The sequence below is a fragment of the Rutilus rutilus genome (assembly GCF_951802725.1).
Source record: "Rutilus rutilus genome assembly, chromosome: 3".
Classification (NCBI taxonomy): domain Eukaryota; kingdom Metazoa; phylum Chordata; class Actinopteri; order Cypriniformes; family Leuciscidae; genus Rutilus; species Rutilus rutilus.
The window spans coordinates 3,790,018-3,814,337 of NC_140211.1; the positions used below are offsets into that span (position 1 = coordinate 3,790,018).

A 24,320-nucleotide genomic window follows, 5' to 3' on the forward strand; every position below is an offset into this window, starting at 1 on the left:
CCACTGGAGTCACTTGGACTATATTAACGATCTCTTTAATAACTTTTCTGGGCCAGCAAGTTTGGGCCACCTAGCAGCCTATGGAGAAGTGAGACAAGGCTCAGATTTCATCAAAAATATCTTAATTTGTGTTCCGAAGGTGAACGGCGGTCTTACGGGGTTGGAACAACATGAGGGTGAGTAATTACTGACAGAATTTTCATTTTTGGGTGAACTAACCCTTTAAAGCAACTCTCTGCTCTTCCTCACAATTTGTCAATTTTTCAGTAATTGAAAAATCACATTATTCTGTTCCTGTACACATTTGTGTTATGTAACCTACACTATAATATTAACATTTTCACATACAGTTTTTTTCTCGTTTGCTTATAAATAATCAACAGATTAGTCCATCATTAAAATCATCAGTTGCAGCAAGCGCCTGCAGAATAGAGGATGGTGGGACAGTAAACATGGCATGAAGAAGTAGATTAAGGAAATAAGTTAAAATGTTAAATTAACACTGCTGTGTTTATATGAGAACAACCAGCAGAGTGTTAAAGTAACTGAACCAGTTAATGAAATAATTAAGTGATTAATCGTCAAGATAGAGCGCACGCATTTAAAGTTATAATGGTGCTAATACTTTTGGCTGGAGATATACATCTGAACCCAGGCCCCACGCTTGAACATCAGGCTAGCTCTGTGGAGGTAATGCCTGACACAGGTGAAGCCACGCAGCAGGTGATACCGCCCCTGACTACACCAGCGCCTCACGTAGCGGAGCTGGAGGAAATGTTGACTCAGTGCCAGGAGCTGCCGTGTCAGCGTCATGCAGGGAAGCGGAGCGCATCAGAGCTCCGTGTGAGGACATCGGACCGCGTACACACCGGTGAGTTACCCCGCCTGGCAGATACCCATCCAAGGACTGGACCGGGGGCTACCACGGTTGTGGGGGCCGGCGAGGAGTTTCGCTTGCGGTCGGGTGACAGAGCAGCGGCGTTAGCTACAGTGGAGCGTGCTAATCCCTCTGAGTCTGGGGAAACAGTAAACACGCTACAAATGCGCTCGGGTGGCTCAGGTAGTCGTGCTGCACAGAAACAAAAGGATTATCTACTATTTCAAACTGTCAATCATGCTCGTGAGCTTTGGGATGTAAAGTGCAAACCAAAGGGAATATTAGGCGGACAGTTAAACATACGCAGCCTTATCCCTAAACGTGATCAGGTCTCAGCACTTCTCATGGACTCAAACTTGGACTACCTCTGCTTAACAGAATCGTGGCTCCACAGTAACATTCCAAGTAATATGATTGACTTTGCTGGGTATCAGTGCTTTAGAAAGGACAGAATTACAGGCAAGGGGGGAGGAGTATTAATATATATATCAAAGATAAATTTAAATGTCATTTAATTGAACTGAACACCCCCCTGGAATGTTTAGCCCTAAATGTAATCCTATCGCCTTCTATGAATTTTAATATTTCTGTCCTCTATAATCCACCTTCTCATAATGTTAAGTTTTATGATGAATTAAATGTTATAGTTAAACAACTGGACTCTTACAGAGAGACAATATGGTATGGTGACTACAATATTAACTGGTCTGATAAAAAATGTAAACATAAACTTAAAGCACTTATGACAAAATTCAACTATAGACAAATGATTGTAGGACCCACAAGAATAACAAGGCAAACTAAGACTCTCATTGATTTGGCATTTACTAACAGACCTGAACAAATAACAAGGATTTATAATTTGATTACTGGACTCTCGGACCACAACATGACTTTGACTGTTAGGAAACTGACGAAGAAGCGCCTGCAGTACTTTGGTAAATCTGTTCATGAAAAAATACAATTCATTATTCCTAAAAGTAAAATTGTGCAATTTGAAAGAGAGCTTAAAAACATAAACTGGGAACAAATTATGACACTAGATGATGTAGAGGAGTGTTGTAATTCTATGACCACATCTATTACAAATCTAATAAAAAAATTTACAAAGCAAATAAAATCTAAACAAAAAGATTCCACGGTGCCCTGGATAAATAATGAAATACGAAAACTTATGAAAACGCGATATTTAGCTTTGAAAACGTCTTTAAGATCTAAACTTAATACCGATCTCCTGACTTACAGAAGTTTAAGGAATAAAGTCGTATTTGAGCTGCGAAGAGCAAAAGCGACATATTACACTCATCTAATTGATAGTGCTAAAGGCAACAATAATTCACTTTGGAGGCATTTAAATAATCTGACTAATAAATCAAATAAACACAAAAAGATTACAGAACTTAACATCAATGGTAATAGTATAACTGATTGTGCCACTATGGCTGATGAATTAAATTCATATTTTGTACAATCTGTTGAAGAATTAACAAAAGAATTCCAGCCTGTTAATCGCCGCAATCATTCATTGAGAGTTACCTCAACAGATTCCTTTTATATTAAAGAAGTGTCGGATACAGAAGTTACAGAAATAATCAAAAAACTTTCAAATTCCAAGTCTGATGACATTTTTAGGATGAATAGTTGTTTTCTTAAAAAGTATAATGATATTCTTGTCAAACCATTGACCCATCTCGTTAATCTTTCCATAAGAACCAGTACATTTCCCAATGCATGGAAACAAGGAATAATCATCCCTGTGTTCAAAAGTGGTAGCCAAGACTCAATGAGTAACTATCGCCCTATATCGATTTTACCAGTTTTATCTAAAATAATTGAAAAAGTTGTAGTAGTGCAACTGAATGACCATCTAGAAGCCGGACAGCTACTACATCCTCACCAGTTTGGGTTTAGACCAGGGTATTCGACGGAAATAGCAAACTGTTGTTTAATTGAAAATGTAAAAAAATCCCTGGACAAGGGCAATGTGGTGGGAGCTGTATTTATTGACCTTAAAAAGGCATTCGATACGGTCAATCATAGTCTGCTTTTATCTAAAATGTTTAATTTTAATTTCTCAAATGAGGCAGTGTTGTGGTTTACATCTTATCTCCAGTCTAGAGTGCAGTGTGTTAAAGTTGATCAAAACATATCTGCACCCTCAAACATAAAAATGGGCATTCCGCAGGGCTCTATACTTGGCCCTTTGCTGTTTAGCCTCTTTATAAATTACTTACCTCTGCACTGCTCAGGTGCCAGTTGTCAACTTTATGCGGATGATGCAGTTCTTTATGCACCCGCCAAGTCACCTGAGCAGGCTGCAGCTGTACTGTCTACTAGTATGTTTGACATCCAACAATGGCTCATCCAAAATCAGCTAGTTCTAAATCTCTCAAAAACAGTTTCCATGTGCTTTTCCATTAAAAAACTTGATTTAAAAGGGCGATTTAATATTAATATACAAAATAATGAAATTCATCCAGTTACAGAATTCAAATATCTAGGATTGGTTTTAGATTCTCAATTAAAATTTGACAAGCATATAAAGAAAATCTTAAAAACAATACAAAGTAATCTCAATTGTTTCAAATTAATTAGAAGGTACATACCGAACCAGGCAGCCCTGCTGTATATGCATGCTATGATTGTTTTCTCATATTTCATACTGCATGACAGCATGGGCACAAGCCGCTCCCACAGCAACTAAATGTATAGGTTCTGCATACAACCGAGCAATAAAAATTATGGATAAAAAACCAATACGCCACCATCACTGTATTATCCTCAAGAAATATAATTTAATGAATTTTGAGAGCTTTAGTAATTTTAGCTTTCTTAAATTAATTCACAAGTGCATTAATCATTTAGCACCTGAGCCATTAAGTTCATTTATTGAGAGACAAAGCAGCACTCGAGTCACTAGGAGTTCCACAAATCATGACTATAAAGTTCCATTCTGCAGGACCAGCTTTGGTCAGACGACCTTCTCTGTGAAGAGCTCCAAACTTTGGAACTCATTACCATTTGACATCAAGACTGTACTTAACTCTAAAGTGTTTACTTTCAGGCTAAAAAACTGGTTAAAAACAAACCAAAAGTGTACTCATTTTTAATTATTGTAGTAGGTAAGAGTTGTATATGATATGCATGTCTATACATTATGTGTTTTTTTTTTTTTTTTTTTTTTTTGAGGTAGTGTAGCATGTACATTTTATGGGTAAATTCTATTGTGTATAAAGGCCCAACCAGGGACAGGAGTTGTTTATATATCATGTTTATATTGTTTTAAATTGAAATAGTGAAGTATGGTAAATTTTAAGTGAAGTATGTAAATTTTATTGTGTTTAGAAGCCCAACCAGGGACAGGAGTTGAAAATTAGCTTTTGCTACAAACTTTTTATGCAGCACTTCAGTGACAAGCTTTGCTTTGACACTATGTTTGTTTGCATTGTCCCTGTCAAATAAATAAAAAATAAAAAAATAATAAAATAAATAAATAATAAATAATAATGTGAAAACTGGGCATTACTGAAGACACCTGATGAAAACAAGCACAATCACTGAAGGACAGCGAAACAAGAACTACAACTGACTTCAGCCACAGCTTTAGATAAAATCAAAAGTAAAATAATCGTCAGAGTAGAAATCCTGGTGTTGAGCAATCTTAGAGTTAATAGTTACATTTGTGTTGAATTTCAGTGGATAAACACTGCTAGTGTAAACCGCACCCTGCTGGAGAGTTAAACAACGAAATTAAGTATTTCATCTGATTTATGATATGTAGTTTATAACAATATTTATATGCGCGCCTAAACTTTTCTCAGAGACATTTTCTTTGACTCACCGTGGAAAGCAGACGAGGAGGTGCTTTTAACAGGGAAAACTCCCAAAGTGTTTTACCTCATGTACAATACGCATTTTGTAACATCATATTGTCAGATCAAACTGTTATAAGCTGCCCAAATTTAAAATGTTAACATTAGTCTGTAGTTCTTGCATGTCTCGTGACCAAATCCCATACACAAAAGAAATACATGTAAATATATTTTAAAGTGTCAAAAATATATGTGGCATATATTCCAAATACATTGACGTTGTCCACTTATATTTATCATTTTGAAATATATTCTGAAATATGACAAAAATATATGATGTTAAGTGTGAAATATATTTACATTTATAACATGTAATGTAAAATATATGACAAAATATATGGTCATAAAATGTTTAGCTTGCTAAAGAAGGGTCGAAAATGTATTTTGATCATAGTAATTCCTCTACCTTTTCCCCAATACACAACAGTAGGCTACCATATTTCACTACTGTATTATGACACACAGCTATAATAAATACTGTACTTACATTTAAATGACTGCAATGTAAAATGACAGATAGTTGCTTTCCTAGGACTATTAGGCCATATTAGGTGGCACGTACCTAACACTAAGTGCAGTTATTAAGTGTGCTTGCTGAAAGCAGCACACTTATTGTTCTTCTTAAGTTTTCTTCTTCTTCTTCTTCTTCTTCTTCTTCTTCTTCTTCTTATTATTATTATTATTATTATTATTCCCGGGAGAAAAATTTTGGCCAGCTCCTGCGCCTAGGCCCTTTGAGACAGAGACACCGTTCCAACTTTAAAACGTCCGGTCAGTACCGGTGTAAGTTGCTCTCGAAGATGACATCACGAGTCCATGTCGTTCGTCCGCCATATTGGATTGAACAGAAAGCGAAACTAAATTTTCACAGGTAACAAATTTGGTCCGAACTTCACGAAACTGGACGTACATGATCCTTGGACCAAGCCTCACAAAAGTTACTAGAAGGATTTTTGATTTTCGGAAGCGTTTGCCCGTCACAGCCAAACGAAATCGGCGGCGTAGTCGCCAAACAGGAAGTAGTTCATATTTCAGGAACTCTGTCACGTATCGAAACCAAACTTTATACATTAACTCGAGACTCCAATGTGATGCACAAGATCTGATTTTTTTATTTATTTTTTTATTTCAGGCTAATTGACAAACCCATTTACCTATGTCTATGCAAAAGAGTTTCACCTCACACTTTTAATGTTAATGCATTTAGACAGTAGGTGGCACTGTTGTATTACATTTCACAGAGCTGCCAAGTCAGTGTATAGACTGCATTTGTTTTTACTAGGTTTGTCTTAAAGGTGGGGTAGGTAGGTTTTTTCGAAAAAACTTTTTCCAAAATTTGTTTAAATTGTCTTTATATACCAATACATAATTAAAATGTTAGTACTCTAAAAAAGAGAGAATAAAAAACTCTGCATTCTGTGTGTTATTTCCTACATAAAATTGTCCTTTTAGGCCAATAAAGTCAGTAAAGGGGCAGCCGTGGCTTACTGCTTAGGGCTTTGGGCTTGTAACCGAAGGGTTGCCGGTTCGATCCTTGACCAATAGAAAAAATGTGGATGGATGAAGTAGAGTACTGCTCTCCCATGCCCACATCCACGGCTAAAAAATAAATTGAAAATGTTGTTTTTTTGTGAAAATGTTGACTTTTTAAATTTCAAAATATATTTACATATATTTAACTAAAATATATTTATTGGGCCAATTTCAAATATGTGCATATATTCCATAAATATATTCTGAAAATATTTTGTGTTTGGGATGTTATCATGAACGGTGAGTTTTGCTTGTTGCTGTGTCGTTATGTTGGACTTGACTGCTGTTTTAATATATTTAATTTGAACAATATATTCAAACTCTATATTGAGTGAGTTACGTTGTTCATCATTCAAAGTGATTTTGTGCCTTCACAAGAAAATGGCACACGAGTCGCATAAAATATGTGTACTTTTTTAAGCATTACAGTGTGTTTCATGTTCAGCAAAAGTGAGTAATTTGAGTAAATTATTCATTTAATGCTGTTAGAGGGGGATCATCCTGGTTTAATAGAGAAATCAAAAGGAGACGATGTGCTTGAAAATTATAAATCCGTAAACATATTAAAGGAGACATATCATGCTTTTAAATTGTTCCTTTTTACATATAAATCATACATTTGTAGTCTATATAAAGCGGAACTGCAATGCTTGGGTCTGAATTCATCATTATTATAGCTCCACAGGCCCCTTTTCTACCCCTTTTCTGATGTGCGTCTGAGAGCAACTCGTTTTGGTGCGGTCTCTTTAAATACAATTGAGACACTTCATACCCCGCCCCCTCTCCAGGATGCAGAGGTTCAACTCCACCCCGTTCGGCCATTTTTGTAGTTTGATAGCAGAGATAAGATTATCTAGCGGCACAGAAACTTTTTATTCACACGTTATTAACAAAATGTCAACAACGGAAGACTTGTCCAGCCAGCCTTACATGTTCGAGCCAGAGTCGGAGCGGGAGCGAGATGAAAATGAAGACGACGAACCTGTAGAACAACGTCTTCATATGGATGTAGCAGCTATCGCACTGGTGTGTACTGTATTTACACATGAAACTTTGGTCTTCCGACCTTTTACCACCGTGTCGATTTATTTTGATTACTATGTGCGAGGGAGAAAGAGCAAGAGAGCGTCTAGTTTGGAGACGGTGAAGTCTTGTTTACACTTTCGTCTGGCTCCGAAGAGAGAGAGTGTGTGTGCGCGCGCGACCGGGGTCTCTCTCTCTGCTCGTTCTTTCAGTTAAACATGCGCCCTGTCACAAGCGCGGCAGTTCATCTACATTAGACGGTGTAATGAAGCGTGTGGGTTACTACATCCAACAACCGAACATTTTAACTTACCCTCTCGTAACTTCTGCATCCTTTAGCTTGGACTACAAAATTGCAGCGAGAAATAAAAATGGCGGATTGCTCGAAGTGTTGGGCCGAAAGTCAATGTCCTTATTTGGCAGTTCCGCTGCAAATACTGTGACGTAATAGTTCAAAAAACGTCATAGAGAACAGAAAAATCGGAACAGGTTGAAAAATATGACCAAAACAGAATATAAAGATATCAACGAAGCACCTGAAGAGAATAATTTCATATTTTCTGTACTTCTAAACACTCCAAATATACAACAAAATGCATTTAAGGGCTAAAAGTACATATTTCCATATGTAAGATTATTGATTGTCATTTCAATTATTAATATTTATTTTTGCCTAATAATAAATAAAATTTCTAGAAAAATGTGTAATTTGTAAAATGTAGGACATGAGGGTAAATAAATTATGACAGAATTTTCAGTTCTAGGTGAACTATTCTATATTGTAATTGATACTTGACTAGTTTAAATAAATGTGTGTGAAATTATCCTGTTTTAGGACAGGAGCTTTTCTGTGATGCTGTCAGTGGGAGTGGATATCTTGCTTGGCTGAAAACTGTGCAGAGAAACGCATCTCAACATGCTGAAAACTAGGAGACTAAGGCTACGTTTACACGTGGATGGCTATTTTCATAAACGGACATTTCACCCTAGCCTGGCTCCGCCCTCCTACGTACTTCCGCTCAATTTCATTTTCCTTCAGTACTACGTCTGGGACTGCTGTATATTCTTAGGTTTCCAGAAACAAATTTTTTGTAGGACCAATCAGCGAATAGAGGGAGTGGCTGAGAACGATGACGTTGATGTGATCACACACATGACTAGCGTCGGCCAATAGTGAGCCTACGTGTGACGTACAACACACAGACGCGCTGCTTTATCAAGACTCGAGGAACAGAGAGAAGGAAATGAATAGTGGAATAAAGTCGTTTTTTTTTTTTTTTTTCGCACAAAAAGTATTCTCGTCGGTACTCTAAACTTTATATTATAAAGTATTCTAAACTTTATAAAAGACAGACATCTTATTCTAAACATAATCCTCTGATCATTCGGACGATCACACGTTAGCGATTGGTTATGGCAGATCCTGAGTGACTCTGGGCAGACCCAATAGTTTTGAACTTTAACAGAGAACCCGCCTTCAAGGAAGTAAACGTTTCTCAATGGAGCGAGGCCAGACTCTCTGTACAAATGAAATGTACGAGAGTCTGGTAGAACCAGGCTAATTTCACCCCTCTTCGTTTTCAAAAATAACATTGTGCACACGAACCTGTATGCTGTCAAGAGCATGCCAAACCTGTAGGTGGCAGTGTAACGAGAAGCTCAAGCCCACTTTAGCCAATCAGAATCCCGAAAATAGTCACATTCTGTGACGTCGCTGCCTAAAACTCCGTTTTTCTCAGTTTACATGCAAACGGGTAAACGAAGATTTTCTAAATCTTCACTCTGGCCAGAGTTTTTAGAAAGCATCGGTTTCATTGGCGAATCCTCCGTTTGCGTGTGAACGAAGGGCGCAAACGAAGAGAAATGTCTCCGTTTTTCAAAATAACCATGTACGTGTAAACGGGGCCTAACTCTCTCCAAAGAGATCATACACCATTAACTCAGAACAGCGAGTTGACAGATCCTGCAAGAGAGGCCATTCAACAGCTTGCCAATACAGCATTCGAGATGAGTGAATCATTTCACCATCATTAACTGGATTACTTGAGTTATTTTTTTTTTAGATTTGTTCAGTGAGTATTAACATGTTTTTAAGTTTGATGGTAATGAACGGGATTCTGTTGTTTAAGATGATAAACGCAAGGATTATAAACCTTATGGCATTCAACGTACATATGGACCAAATAAGAATATATGTATTTCATGCTTTTGCTTGGACAGTATGATGTTTTAATACTTGTAAGAACGTTGTTTACATGTTTTGAAAATATTGAATGTGAAAATATTTTGGTGTGGGGAATTTTTTTTTAAATTAAATATAAAAGTGCATTGTTTTGTGATTATTATTTTTTATTTTATTTTATTTTTACAAATTATAAGCATTGGGCCTACAAGAATTGTAAAATCATATTAGGTGTGACAACAACTATGACATAGGCTATTAACAATTTACATTACTGTGTTCCCATACACAAAAATAAATAAATATATTTGAAATATATTTTTGGAATATATGCAAATATTCTAAATTGGCCCAATACATATATTTTAGTTAAATAGTGTAAATATATTTTTTATTTTTTTTGAAAATATATTTTAGTTAAATATGTGAATATATTTATATATCTGTATATTTACTAACAACATATATGTTCATATATGTTTTAACTTTTGCAAATTGTTTCATTTGAAATATATTTTGTAATTTAAAAAGTTAACATTTTCACAAACAAACAACACATTTTCAATTTTATTTTTTTTTTTTTACATTTTTATTTATTTCATTTTAAATCTGAGTTCAGCTATTTTTGAGTTGACAGCTGTCCCCAGTTGTCCCTTGTTGTGTATTGGGGAAAAGGTAGAGGAATTACTATGATCAAAATACGTTTTCGACCCTTCTTTAGCTAAACATTTTACGACCATATATTTTGTCATATATTTTACATTACATGTTATAAATGTAAATATATTTCACACTTAACATCATATATTTTTGTTATATTTCAGAATATATTTCAAAATGATAAATATAAGTGAACAACAATGCAAATATATTTCAATGCATTTTTTTTTTCCTGTATGGTAGGCCTATTCTTCTGATACACCATACTTCCATTTATCTACTCAGTCAAGAGTTACATTCATTTTTTAGGAGTTATGAGTTTAAATTAACTTCATGAGTGTTAAATGTTGAACTCGAGACAGTGTTAATTCATAAACCTCAAATTCATAAGAAAACTAACTAGTGGAGCCGCTGCTGTGACGCAGTACAAACGCTTTGTGAAATGTCCGAAATTCGCGCATGCGCAACAGAACGCTCTTGCCGTTGTCTCAGCAGCTGCTGTTTAAAGATGAACTGAACTGAAAAAAATCAACATTGATAACGTGTTGTTTATGACAATTAAAAGTAAATTACACAAATTTTTTTTTTTTTTAATATCAATATAGCTTTTTTTTAAGCAACACAAAAATTGCGTTTGTTAGTATAAGAACGCTGGCAATTCTGATGACATCACTGGCATGGTAGATCCTGCGAAGGTATATAGGCAGCTGCAACTGCAGGTCCTATACACACGAAAATTAGTCATTTTGGTTACGCGTTTGAGCCTGTGAGGGACAGGCCAGTAGTACCTGACTACCACCACAAGGAGGACGATCAGTTTCAGGCTCCACCTACAGTACAGGATCGTTTGGGGGGAAGTGACTGGTGTGGGTGCGGGCGCTGCCGGAGCATGGACACTGCACCGGAATCGATCTGTTGCAGAGAGGTCAACCTGGAACATTTAATTTTTGAAATGCGATATGGAATTAGACCATATCGCATATATCGATATAGTTCAAATTTGTGATCCTTGCTCCCCGCGCCCGCGCCCCCGCTCCTCCTTTTCCAATCTGCATGCGTGTTTAGGGCATGATATGAGAGGCGAATCATGACTACTTCAGAAAACCCAGCACAATAGGAACTACCAGGCAGTGACATAAGTGTACGCTGAAATAAAGTTTTTCACCTCAGAAAAACTGACTTTCTTGTCCTGTCAGCCGTTATCCTGTTCTCGTAGCGCACACTCTTCAATTGCACGCGCAAATGCAGCGGAGCGCGCTGTATCGCCTCACTGATCCAAGTGCAAAAGAAACTACGAGCATGCAACGCCGTTACGTTGTAAATTACACGAAATAAAAGTAATGCAGGTATGCTACAGATTGTATTTGCAATGTACATAGTCAATTATTAATGGAGCAATAGTGGTTCATGGTGTTATAAGAGGGAAATGTGGTGGGAGGTTGGAGGGCTGTAGCCTGTCATGCACTCTCATTTATTGTATACAAGCACATTATGCATTTTAGTAAATAGAGACTGCTTATATATGTCGTGTGCATTTAAAGAAAAATACTAAAACATTTTTGAGGTACTGTGCGTTTTAGAAAGTCGAGGACGATAAATGGCAAATGTGATTGGACAAATTCATCCAATGGGATCGCTTGTTAAGTAGCTGCACGCAAAATGTTAAAATCAAAATACTGCACAGATACTTCTTACTATGGACCTAGCAGCTAACGTTAGTTCTGCGAGTTGAACTCCCTGCATCAACAATGTTTCCTGACACGATGAACATCAGCTAGCTTCAGGGTGAGTAACGTTAGAGAGGGACATTGGATTCTGTTTACAGACCTGCTGCGGTTTAGTTAGCTGCTAGTAAATGCATTATTATCTATCTGTGATATCGTCGGAGTCATGATTTATTTATACAGTTTATATAGTCGTAGTGGTGTCTAGCTTGTGGAGTTTGACAAAAGTGCTTCCAACGTGTTTAGCTGCTAGCCCTTTACCTAGGTTGGATCGTTTGGTATCTAGCTTGGTTTTGTGACTCAATTTCAATGAATGCCGAGTGTGTCAGTCTCAGTTTTGTTGAACGCTATAAAGCCTGGTTTCCTTGTCAAAGGTAGCCAGTGAAAATGTATCGTAACCCCAGCTGCCTTAGCACTATACCCCCCCCCCCCCCCCCCCTCTAGACCTGTTGGTTTCTGTTTCCTCAGCCATGTCAGCTAGCCTCAGACTATGTACATGCTATGGCTGCTCTGCTTGTTTTGGTTAGCAACAGAGTAGCTTACCATGCCAGTGACGTAGTGGAATGCTGAAATCCAACATGGCGGCGCCCGTGTAACAACAACAACATTTTCAACATACCATTTTATCCCTTTTAACAAATTCTGCCATTTTAATAATTGTACCAATGAGAATAAATAAAATACATCTGTTATATCACCTTTACTTCACCTACACCTCAACTTTACAGTTCAGTTCATCTTTAAAGTTCCTGTTTTCAGTCACGCACACGCGCATGGCGCACTGATGAAACGCGCAAATTCGATTTAATTTTTTATATAATATATATATTTTTTATTTTCATTTGATATTTAAAAGATTAAAACATTTTGCCAACATGAGGTCTTGTGTCACAGTGTCACTGTCAGTCTTTTTACATCAGTGCAAAACTAGTGCAGCCTATACGCAGATTAAGACAAGTTCATCAGCCTGCACTGATTAATTCCATGTTGTAGCAAAACAATAAGGTGCGACCAAATGAGAAAGTTGTTAGCACCAGTGCATTGAGTGCAACCAGTGTATTATAGTCCGTGAGGCAGACCCCCAAATTTCAGAAATTAGTATCATAAGAGGGCACCAATGTTGCTCTTTTTTATTCAACAGAGGGATGTCCCTGGACCACAAAAATGCATGATAGCAATTCTTAGTGGTTAGCTTAAGGTACAAAAATCACCAATTTTATGTATGACCCTCCCAAAATTTGTCGAATTCAACGTAAAGTCAGTTATTTCTTTAATTCATTATTTTTGGTACCAAAACATTTATACTTGGTGATATCTAGGTTGGAATATTGTCAAAACTCAATAATATAGTTATTATGATTATTTTTCTGCATAAAACATAGTGGTGTACAGCTTTCACTCATTGTTTTAAACTGAAGACCAGTCAGTATATGCTTCCATGTAACAATATATTATACAATTATTGATTAATCTATCAAGTCATTCATTGTATGCTAATTACCATGGATAACTAAACAACAAGTGAAGTGAATGCTAATTGCCCAAATTGTACATACATTGTCAAACACATTTACAGCAGCAAAGAAAGCTAAAGTGAAATGAAATCAGGTGATGATGGTTACCTGTTGATGGTTTTATAATCATCATGAAACAGCCTGATTCACTGAGATTTTTATAATCTAACAATTGTGTTGTACCGTTAATATTTTCACATCACAAACCCTGTGTTACTGAAACATCAGATCCAGCAATATTATAACAATCAGTTAGATTTTAACAAACATGAGCAGGCCAAAGTCAGTTTAATATGACACACACAGACATCAACAATCAGCGTATGAATCTCAACAATGGTGAAAATCAAAAGTGCCTTGCTGCAATGCATGCTGGGTACCAGCATAGTACAAAACTCCCAGCATGCATTGCAACATGAATAACTTATGCAGCTGAATTGTACTATAATTTTGTTTAATTCTAAATATTTTGTTTTATTTTTTGCTGTTGTTTTTGTTGTGAATTAGTAGCTTTTCAGTGATGTTCTGAATTGATCTGTTTATCTAAATATTTGTGATTGTCACCATTGTTGAGATTCATACGCTGATTGTTGATGTCTGTGTGTGTCAGCAGCTTAGTTTTTGATCTCATGTTTATTAAAAGATTTAAACTGACTGTTATAATATTGCTGGATCTCATGCTGCAGTAACACAGGGTTTGTGATGTGAAAATATTAATTGAACAACACAACTGTTAAATTCGAAAGACATCAGTTAATGAGGTTATTTTATGATGATTATAAAACCATCAACAGGTAACCATCATCACCTGATATCATTTCACTTTAGCTTTCTTTGCTGCTGCAAATGTGTTTGACAAACACACTGTCACAGCGGCCAAAAAAAGACAAAAGATATGATAAGAGTTAAGAGCCCAACTAATGGAAACACTGATCACTGTTATGGTGACTTCAAATGAAACACATTAGAGTTAAACCTCTGTTAATTCTCAATAAAAACTTTTGTAGACGTCTGACAGAAATAAAGTCAGTCTGGTTAGTAATAAGTGAAGCTGGTAATGCTGTTTGTGGAGTTGTTTAATCCTCCTCTGCTGAAATCTTGAGAGATTTAATATGTTCTTTTCTCTTCAGTTGATTTCATCTGAGGCTGGGACTGAAGTCAGTTGTAGTTCTTGTGTTTCTGCTCATCTCTTTTTCTGTTCTCTTCTTTCCTTCAGTGATTCTGCTTGTTAACAGGCTTATTAAGGCTGAAATGACTAAATATTTCATATACACAGGTTTTGTGGCTCAGATAAGGTTGGCTGTGCTCTTGGCTGATTTGTGGCATTGCTATGGCCTGCTTGTGGCCCAGATCTGGCAAACAGGAGTGATGCGCCCAAGTGCCATCATTCCACGCTGCATGTGGGCCAGATCCGCATTCCACAAGTTCCAGATGTGGGCCGGATCTGGGCCGAAACAATGTTGAGACATTACATTTTCTGTCCTAAAGAGCCTATATTATGATTTTATTTTACTTTATTTTATTTTATATATATATATATATATATATATATATATATATATATATATATATATATATATATATATATATATATATCATAAAAGAGATCTAAAGCAATAGATATGTCAATATAATACAGTTTATCAATGTTGAGATTTATTTTGCATAATTATATTTTTTTCAGCACGTTTAAATGTAAAATTTTTAATTTTCATACCCTAAGCTACCTACATGGCACTGCTATCATGCATTTTTGTGGTCAGGGGGCATGCCTGTTTTGAAAAATAAACATTAGAATTGGTGCCCTTTTTGATACCAATTTTCTGCCCGCCTCACGGACTATTAGTCTGGACTGGAGCCCTGTGGTTATGGGATGTTGAATGCGGAAACCTATCCACGCAGTTTTATAACAAACCCAAATGTCAAATTAACGCCATGGAGATTTGATATATAACTACTTTGACAAACAATATTAATAATTTGTTTTGTGATTAAAAATCGAATTACAACAGATGTTTTCTCTCCGATATGCATTTAGTTTCGGTTTCATTTCGAGCAAATCGTTTTAATGTCGGTGCGTCACACTCGCAACTTCAATCCAACGTATTGTAAACTGTTCAGTAATGCCCCACACACATTCATTCACACTATTCCACTAGCCTTACCTTGTTTCAGTTCTGGTCGAAGCGTGTGTGTGTCCGGAGAACAGGAGAAGCTCGATACACCAGCTCGATCTCCACGCGCTGAAAGAGCTCTGGGCTTTACTGCATGCGCGATTATACAAATAATAATTTCACTTCTCATGCGAACCAAACTATCCAGTTTAGTTTTAAGCCATGTTCATTACACAAATAACAGATAAACAATGTGTAAATCTTAAGCTAAGATCAGAAATTAAGTTAAAACAAAAACAGATTGATCAGCGCTCCTCCCTTCTTCTTTCTCTTCTCTTCCTGCTCTATCTCTTTATGTCTCACCCAAAACAGGCTGAACAGTTTAACCCGTATAACCGAGCAAAAATACAGTTTCAGAATAAATATTGACTTAGTATTTGTATGTACATGTATTTAACCAAATTATTAATTGATTGGGCTACATACTCAAATACATTTTCCAAACTGTTATGGGTGGCTAAGTAAGTTAATAAGGAGACCCCCTGTGGGAACATTTATACTGTTCAGTACAATAGTGCACATCTATACATGTCTGAATATGTTTTTAAGACAAAATATGTGTATAGGCCTACACACAGAAATGGACAATGACTGTAAAATGTCAGAAACTGCTAAAGATCCAAATTATACTTTGTTACAATTTATGACACTTTGTTGTATATGATGTCAGCAGCTGTATTTAAAGGTAAAATCATTTTTCAGCATGTGTTTCAGTACTGGAGATTATGTCAAGCTTCTTTGCTTATTCACCATTTGGACCAGATTGAAACAATGTTCACAAATGGCTGAACATCTTTAAATAAAACCCCTTTTACAATACAGTTTAGAGGAATAACCCTTAACTCATAAAGAAACATTGATATTTATAAATATTTTGTGTCAAGTTTTTTTTTTCTTCTTCTATTATTCAAAAGCTATTTTAAGTGCAGCTTCTAGTCTGCTGATGCTGGATAAATTCAGATTTGTTCAATACTGAGTTTAAAGCTTTTGAAATAACAATGAGCAATTTAATGGTTTAATTTTGAAGCACTAAGGTATTATTATTATTTTGTTTTATTTTTTTTGCATACCTTAAATCTGCTGCAGTGTTTAATTGTGTCCTCTACAAAAAAATAAATATTAGTAAACTAATGTAGGGACTAGTGAATGAGGGTATATGGTGTGATTTGGAACACAGCCTCTGAGTGTTGACTTTAATCACTGTTAATTCACAGTAGCCTATATTCCTCTATGCTGTTTTCTCGAAAAGGACAAATATTACCCAGAATGCATTGCTTTCTACTGTATATTATGTATACTGTATATTATGTATGTTGCCTTTGGCTTGCTCAGTTGGGGATATTTTGGGGATATTTAATTTTATTCTATCAATCAATAAATTCCACTAGAAACAAACTTTGTTGTATTATTTTATTTTAATACTGTGAAGCTGCTTTGATACAATCTGTATTGTGAAAAGCGCTATACAAATATACTTGATTTGATTTGATTTGATATTACTGTTGTAACCGCACTGGGTAGTACAGTAATATAGTACACAACCCGTTCTCATTCCCGGGGCGTAATATACTTACGCTTTTGACACGTCCGTCAGCGTATACTTTCAACGCACATGGCACCCATTAGCGTCAAAAGAGACGCACAGAGCTTTCCACTAACTCCAATGTAAACCCATCTGCGGTACTGTTGAATGCCCAGGGCACGGCGAACTGAGTGTTGATATAACACCCCGGAAGTGTCCTCACTGTCAATTCAAATGTTTTTTTTTTTTTTTTTTTTTATATATACATATATTCATTGTTTTGACAATTTCACCATTAATAATCAATTAATCTCGATAAAATATTTGGCAGAGAGAACTACCCATAATCCATTGTCATGGAGACACTGACGGAGCCAGTGGATTCACCCAATACATGGATTTCTCGGCGACGTCATCACTGCTTGCGCACACAACCAGGAGGCAGAAAGACCCGCGGTCTTCGTACTGGAGTAAAGGGTTTAGGCTAGTAGCATAGTGGTGGTATTGTCGCTAAGTCAAAATACCAAGGAGTTGTTGCGTAATTTATTTACATGCAGGCTTATCTGCTCATTTAAATTATACGTGTTGCAAGTAATTCCAAATCTAGGCAAATGGAAGAGTGGGACAGAAGGAGGAAGTTGTATTAGCTGCTATATTCTTTATATTCATAATTTGACGAGCTGCACATGACCACATAGCACATAGTTGTATTCATCAAGGGATTTGTACGCTCTAATCATTTCTCTTGTATACACACTTGCTTGAATAAGATAATTGTTCAGTTGTTTAATAGGTACAACGATAACCTTTCTTAAGGAGCAAGACGCGACAGCCATCCATAACTCTTGATAACTCTTTATTGCCTCAACCAAGTACCGTAACACACACAATATATGTTCCACACATTTCCAATGCTACCGTATAGAACCTAATACTACATCCCCCTTTCAAAATAAGGCTCCTTCTCTTTTTATCTTTTCAGGGGTGCTAAATAAATGCTAAATGAGGAAACAGTTATCTTCTCTAAATAATAATTCTGTAAAATGTTTACATTACCACAATGCTCTTTTTATTTTTTTATTTTTTTTATATGTATATATACAACCAAATAACAGCAAAACATGTTCCATAACTTTTTCTCTCTATACTAGAAGGATGGGGTAGACTGCCCAAAACCTTCAACTGAGTGTGGGGATTATTCTGCCCCATTGACCACTCAGTATTTATCCGGGGTATCTCTCTTAGTCTTTTTTCTGTAGCCGGTAAACTTGCCATGACAGAATCAGCATACAAATTGACGTCTTCTTCAGAAAGCCCTTCTGCCACACTGCTTATGGGAGCTCTAGACAACACATCAGCTGTTGCAATATTTTTGCCAGCCACATGCGATATGGTGAATGAGAACCTCAAAAGACGCATACGAAGCCGCTGAATACGTGGAGGAAGTTCATCCAACTTCTTTGAGCTAAACAGAGGAACTAGGGGTTTGTGATCCGTCTCGATGTGGAATTTTTTCCCAATGAGAAACTCAGCAAACCTCTCACAGGCCCATGTGGAGGCCAGCGCCTCCTATTCAATTTGCGCGTATCGCTGCTCCGTACTACTGAGAGACTTCGAAGCATATGCCACAGGTTTCCATACGTTGTTTGTTTGCTTCTGAAGGAGAACAGCTCCCAGCCCATATGAAGAGGCATCTGCAGAAACAACTGTATCTTTGTTTGTGTCATACAGTGCCAAACCTGGAGGTGTTGTCAGTTCCTCTTTGATTTTCTCAAAGGCCTCCTGCTGTTTTGACCCCCAGACCCACATGTTGGACTTTCTCAGTAAATCTCTGAGTGGCTGTGTTTTGTCAGTCATAAATGGTAAGAATTTACCAAGGTGATTGACCATTCCCAAAAACCGTCTCATTTCACTTACATTACGTGGTTGTGTCATGGCTTTTATTGCTTCCACCTTCTCTGGGTCTGCACTCACCCCTGACGCCTCGATGATTTGTCCAAGAAATTTGATTTTCTTTTTGGAGAACTCACATTTCTCATTGAGTGTGACTCCTGATTCTTGAAGTCTCGAGAGCGCCTTCCGCAGCCTCTTGTCGTGTTCACTCTGTGTACATCATCCATTTGACATACAACTCCTTCCAGTCCCTCCAGGATTCTTGACATGCGTTTTTGGAAGTGCTCTGGCGCAGAGGAGATTCCGAAGCATAGGCGGTTATAACAGTATCGGCCAAATGGAGTTATAAAGGTGGTGAGTAAAGACGATTCCTTTGAAAGTGGAATCTGCCAAAACCCAGAATTGGCGTCAAGCTTAGAAAACACTTTGGCACCTGCAAGTTGACCTAATGTGTTCTCTACAGAAGGGAGAGGATGTTTTTCCCTCATAACTGACTTATTCAGTTCCGTGAGATCTGTGCAAATTCTCACTTTCCCTGTCCGCTTGGGCACCACGACCATGGGAGCACACCATTCCGTTGGCTCCTCCACCTTTGAAATTACCCCTAGCTGTTCCATTCTGTACAATTCTTCCTTCACTTTTGGTAGGAGAGGGAGGGAAATGCGCCTAGGTGTTGAAAGAGAAAAGGGTTTTGCACCTGGCATCAGCACAATGCTGTACTCACCCTCCATTTTGCCTAAACCACTGAAGAGTTTTGGAAACTCCCTTTCCACTCTATCCTTTGTGATTAAGCTGACCTCATCCAGCCTGGCTACCAGCTGAAGTGCTGTGACTGCTGGTCGGCCTAGCAATGGCATGTTCAATCCTTCAACAACATAAATGTCCTGTTTTGTACATTTATTGTGCTTGCTGAGGGTCGCTGTGAATTTCCCTTTAACCTTCAGTGACATTCCACCCGGCCCCTGAAGAATTTTTCCCGGATGTTTCAGCTTGTTGAACTGGCCTTGGTTATACAGCGTCAAAGGAACAACAGTAACATCAGCTCCAGTGTCAATTTTGAACACTGCATCCAAATTGTCAATTTTTATGTCAGTCATCCATGGGCTTCCTTCCACATTAGCCGTTACTGTGCCAAGGAATACAATATCCTCATCGATCCCCTCAGTTGGCGTGGCTATACTCACCTCGTATACTTTCTTTGATTTGCACACCCTAGCATAATGTCCCTTTTTATGACAACGATTGCATATTGCATCTCTCGCTGGGCATTGCTGCAGATTATGGCCCTTTGTGTCTCCGCATCTTGTGCACAATGACCCCTTTTTAGGTCTTTCCTGAGGTGTTTTCTTTGCCAACTGAACATATTGTGACTTCAATGGTTTAGACTTCATATAACTGTTCTGTTTAGCCTGCACACTATCCAACTGTTCACTTGAAATTTCCCCTTTGAAGTTTGACTTGAGTAATTCTTGTTGTTTTTTTACCTGCTCACTCTGTCGAACTCGTACGACGGCTTTCTCAAGTGTAAGTTCAGGGTCCAGTTGCAACTGTTCTGACAGCCTTTTGTCAGTCAGACCCACGACGAGTCTATCTCTCACCATCTCATCGTGCAAATCTCCATAACCGCAGTGCTCGGCTAGACAATGCAGTTCCGTTATGAAGCGATCCACAGACTCACCCACTTCTTGCTGCCGCTGATTAAATTTAGCCCTCTCAAAAATCACGTTCCTGCGAGCTACAAAGTGATCGTTCAGTCTATTCTTTACTACTTCGTAGTCACTCGCTTCTTCAGGACTTAAATGCAGGGAAGTTAATATGTCTTCAGCTTCCTCACCCATCATGTAGATCAAGGCATTCACCTGATTTTCGTCAGCCTGCGTCTCCAATCCTGACGCAACACTAAATCTTTCGAAACGTTTTATCCATTTCAACCAGTCCTCCGCTTTAAACGTGAATTTTTCCGGTGGAGAAACTTGAAACTGATTCATGATGGTGACGTTAACTTGTCCAGTTAATCGCTGACCCGAAACTGAAACTAACTTCACAACTTGTTAATTCACGAACGAGCCGTTATTTCTGCACTTCTGACACCATGTTCAGTTGTTTAATAGGTACAACGATAACCTTTCTTAAGGAGCAAGACGCGACAGCCATCCATAACTCTTGATAACTCTTTATTGCCTCAACCAAGTACCGTAACACACACAATATATGTTCCACACATTTCCAATGCTACCGTATAGAACCTAATACTACAATAATTATGGCTATATATCAGGCCATACAATTGCTGGCCACTTCTTGTCATCCACAATCCAAAGATCGTCATGTATTGCGTAGGGATCCGGCAAGATCTCACCAGAGTAAGTTTTATTTATTCTTTTTGCGGCGTAGTTTTTCACCTATATTTAACAGCGCTTCGTCAGAAGTACAAACACAACAGCCGTTTTTTTAAATCCTATCCAATGGTTGAAAGTAAAGGAGTAAACACGGTCACTAGGTTGTGACGGCTGTCAATCAAAATGTGGAGCGGTGTATTCGTTCCATGTGTTTCCTGTCAGAAAACAAATGGATAATTTGGTAAATTTAAATTTAACAGAATTGATCAACTTGTTGCCTGCTGTGGTTGTTTTAATTCACATCCTTTCTAAAAAATATGAACGTTTTTGGTTTAATATATTCTTAATATATAAGACTGTGACAGTCGTCAATGTGTTTTCCCTATTCCGTACTGGGGATGGCGCTGTTGAGCGTATATCCGGGTAACCAGGTGGGAAGTTATTTAAGGAAGTGTGATTGCGTTTTTCTCTCTCGCGCGCGCGCTCTCTAGCCTTTGTTGTCAGGCGCGGGTCATTTCGGTCATGGCCACGCTAGCGGATGGCTTGTGAGTATTGTTGTTGTAGCCCGCGTGGCATCGATTGTGTTAATACTGCGGTCTTTTCCTGTTTTCAATGCTTACGATTCAAATTTTGAGGAATATGTTTCCCTCATTGAAATTCGTAAATCATTTGGAAGTTGTTTAGAGCGATTCGGTGTTTTGCGGGTAAATGGAGCGTTTGAGAGAGAGCTTGTTCCAATCCAGTATGTTGTGGTTTAGACGCTAATTCAGGGCATTATAGGTAGTATGTTTTGAGGAGGTTTTGGTGTATGGAGGGTTTTCTTTTGGGGTTTATTTTGGCGCTCGAGTTGCCGAATTATTATGACCGCCGCTAGCGTAGCTAGCGAAAGCGGTCATATAGGGATTGTAAAAGTTTTTTTTTTTTTTTTTTCTTTTTCGTCATCTACTGAATTTTTTCGTCAACGATACCAGGGACACCGAAACACGGGGGAACATGAAATTTGGTGGGCATGTAGCCCCACTAGACTTTTACGAAAAAATTTCGTTTGGTCCCCGGGGGCCACATCCCCCCCCCCCCCCCGCGCTGGGCCCCCCCAAACCCAAAAAATGCAGTTTTTCCTAAATAACTACCTGAACCGTGGCACCGAGGATGAAGAAATTTTTATGGTATGTTGGTCTTAAGGGCCCACATCAACCTAGCCCATAATCACTCATTTGTGATTTGCGCCCCTCCCATAAAAAATGAAAATGCAATATTATTCTGCTTTAATCACCCCTATCTTCAGTTGAGATGTTCATAACTGCACCATATTTCATGTGTATGATTAACTTGACATCCTCTGGGGGTATGCTAAGTTTCGTAGAATTTCATCCATGGGGGGGTATAAAATAAATTCATTTATGTGCACATTTAGTGACTGTACACTCATCGGCCTGTAGATGGTGGTGTTGAGCGAAGGGTTGCTGGTTTAGGATGATACTGTCACTAAGGTTGCCAACTGTCCCGAATTAGGCGGGACGTCCCGTATTTTGGGCCTAATTTATTTGTCCCGTGCGTGACCTCCCGTGTCCCGTTTTTTGACAAGCTGATAAACCACTGACTGATACAACAGCAACAGCAGCAGTGCTGACCACGACACTTGAGAATGATCACCGACACCTGTCATCATCCAATCACAGCTTTTTTTAATCACTGTTTTGAGACAAATCATTGTTTGATTTGCGAACATCCTCTGCCGTCTGGTCGCTTCCGCTTCAAGCCGGACTCGTCTCGCGCTAACGGTAATTTCCTTTCACTGTCCACCTTTTGATTTCGGCTAATCAATTTTGGCGAATGCAAACAACGTGATTATTGTTCATGAGTCTAACATCCAGCCACGCAAGAAAACATGTAATCTACCTGAGGGAATAATATGCTCAAAAAACATTTCTGATTATTATTAATGTTTTAAAGCTTTTAGAAAGTACATAGAAAGCTTTTGTAACATTATCTTAACTGTCACTTTTGATTAATGTAATGCATCCTTGCTGAATAAAATTAGGCAATTACTTTCTTTATTTTTTTTCCCCAAAAATAATCTTACTAACCCCAAACTTTTGAACTGTAAGCCTAGTGTATAATGTTAAAAAGGCTTTCTATTTTAGATAAATGTTGTTATTTTGAACTATGGTTTGTTTGTAATGTGACTTTTTTCATGTATGACATTCAAATTATTTTTAGAATTAAATACATAAATAGGTTAAGCAATACAAATGTGTTTATGTCTGATAACCTTTTAAACACAAACTTAACTGCAGACACTGAAATGACGTACACTGTGTGATACAGTACAAATATTTTGAGTGTCCCTCATTTTCCTATAAATAACCACGATTGTCCCGCATTTTCCTTTTCTGAAGTTGGCAACCCTAACTGTCACACACACACATGCAGGAATACAAACAAACGCAAGCATGCACACACACTGACATCCACACGCACAGACACACACCCATACACACACATACAAATCCACATGCACAGACACACACACACAAACACACACGCGCACACACATGTACGCACGCATACATACACGCACAGACACACACACACACACACAGACACACACATACACAAACACACACACATACACACACACACAGACAGACATGCACATACTACTACTTTTTTTTAGGTATATACATAAACACGCAATACAGCCAAATTGCTCCACGTCATTTATTTTTGTGGAAAGCCAGTGCAGGCCTGAGCGGCGGTCATATTTTGTACATCTAGTTTTCTAATAAATAATACATTTTTAGATTAAGTAGCAGTGGCTGGGACAGACTTTCAGTAGGCTAGCCTGTCACCTCCGCTTAAAAAGATGCAACGTTATCTTGTTCCCATGAAATAAGCCTGTTCCCGAGCAGGTTTGCGCTTACGGACCTGTTGCTATGACAGCAACTCCGTGATGAGCTCCGAAGAATCGAACATTCCTGGATCATGTCAAATCGTCAGCAGTGAA

General features: G+C 37.8%; 2 protein-coding genes across 3 annotated transcripts in view; both read right to left on the bottom strand.

The window, feature by feature from the left end:
• LOC311287888 (uncharacterized protein) overlaps nucleotides 1-16,045 on the bottom strand; it is a 28,365-nt gene extending 12,320 nt beyond the window's left edge. Inside the window, exon 1 of one of the 2 annotated variants that reach the window (XM_084405000.1) lies at nucleotides 15,551-16,045. The gene's annotated coding sequence lies outside the window, so the exon portion shown is untranslated. Of the gene's footprint in view, nucleotides 1-6,237; nucleotides 6,302-15,550 lie in introns of those variants that run through there. The other variant, XM_084405001.1, reaches the window with a different exon arrangement.
• LOC311287890 (Fc receptor-like protein 5) overlaps nucleotides 1-24,320 on the bottom strand; it is a 291,105-nt gene that overhangs the window by 121,818 nt on the left and 144,967 nt on the right. The window lies entirely within an intron of this gene.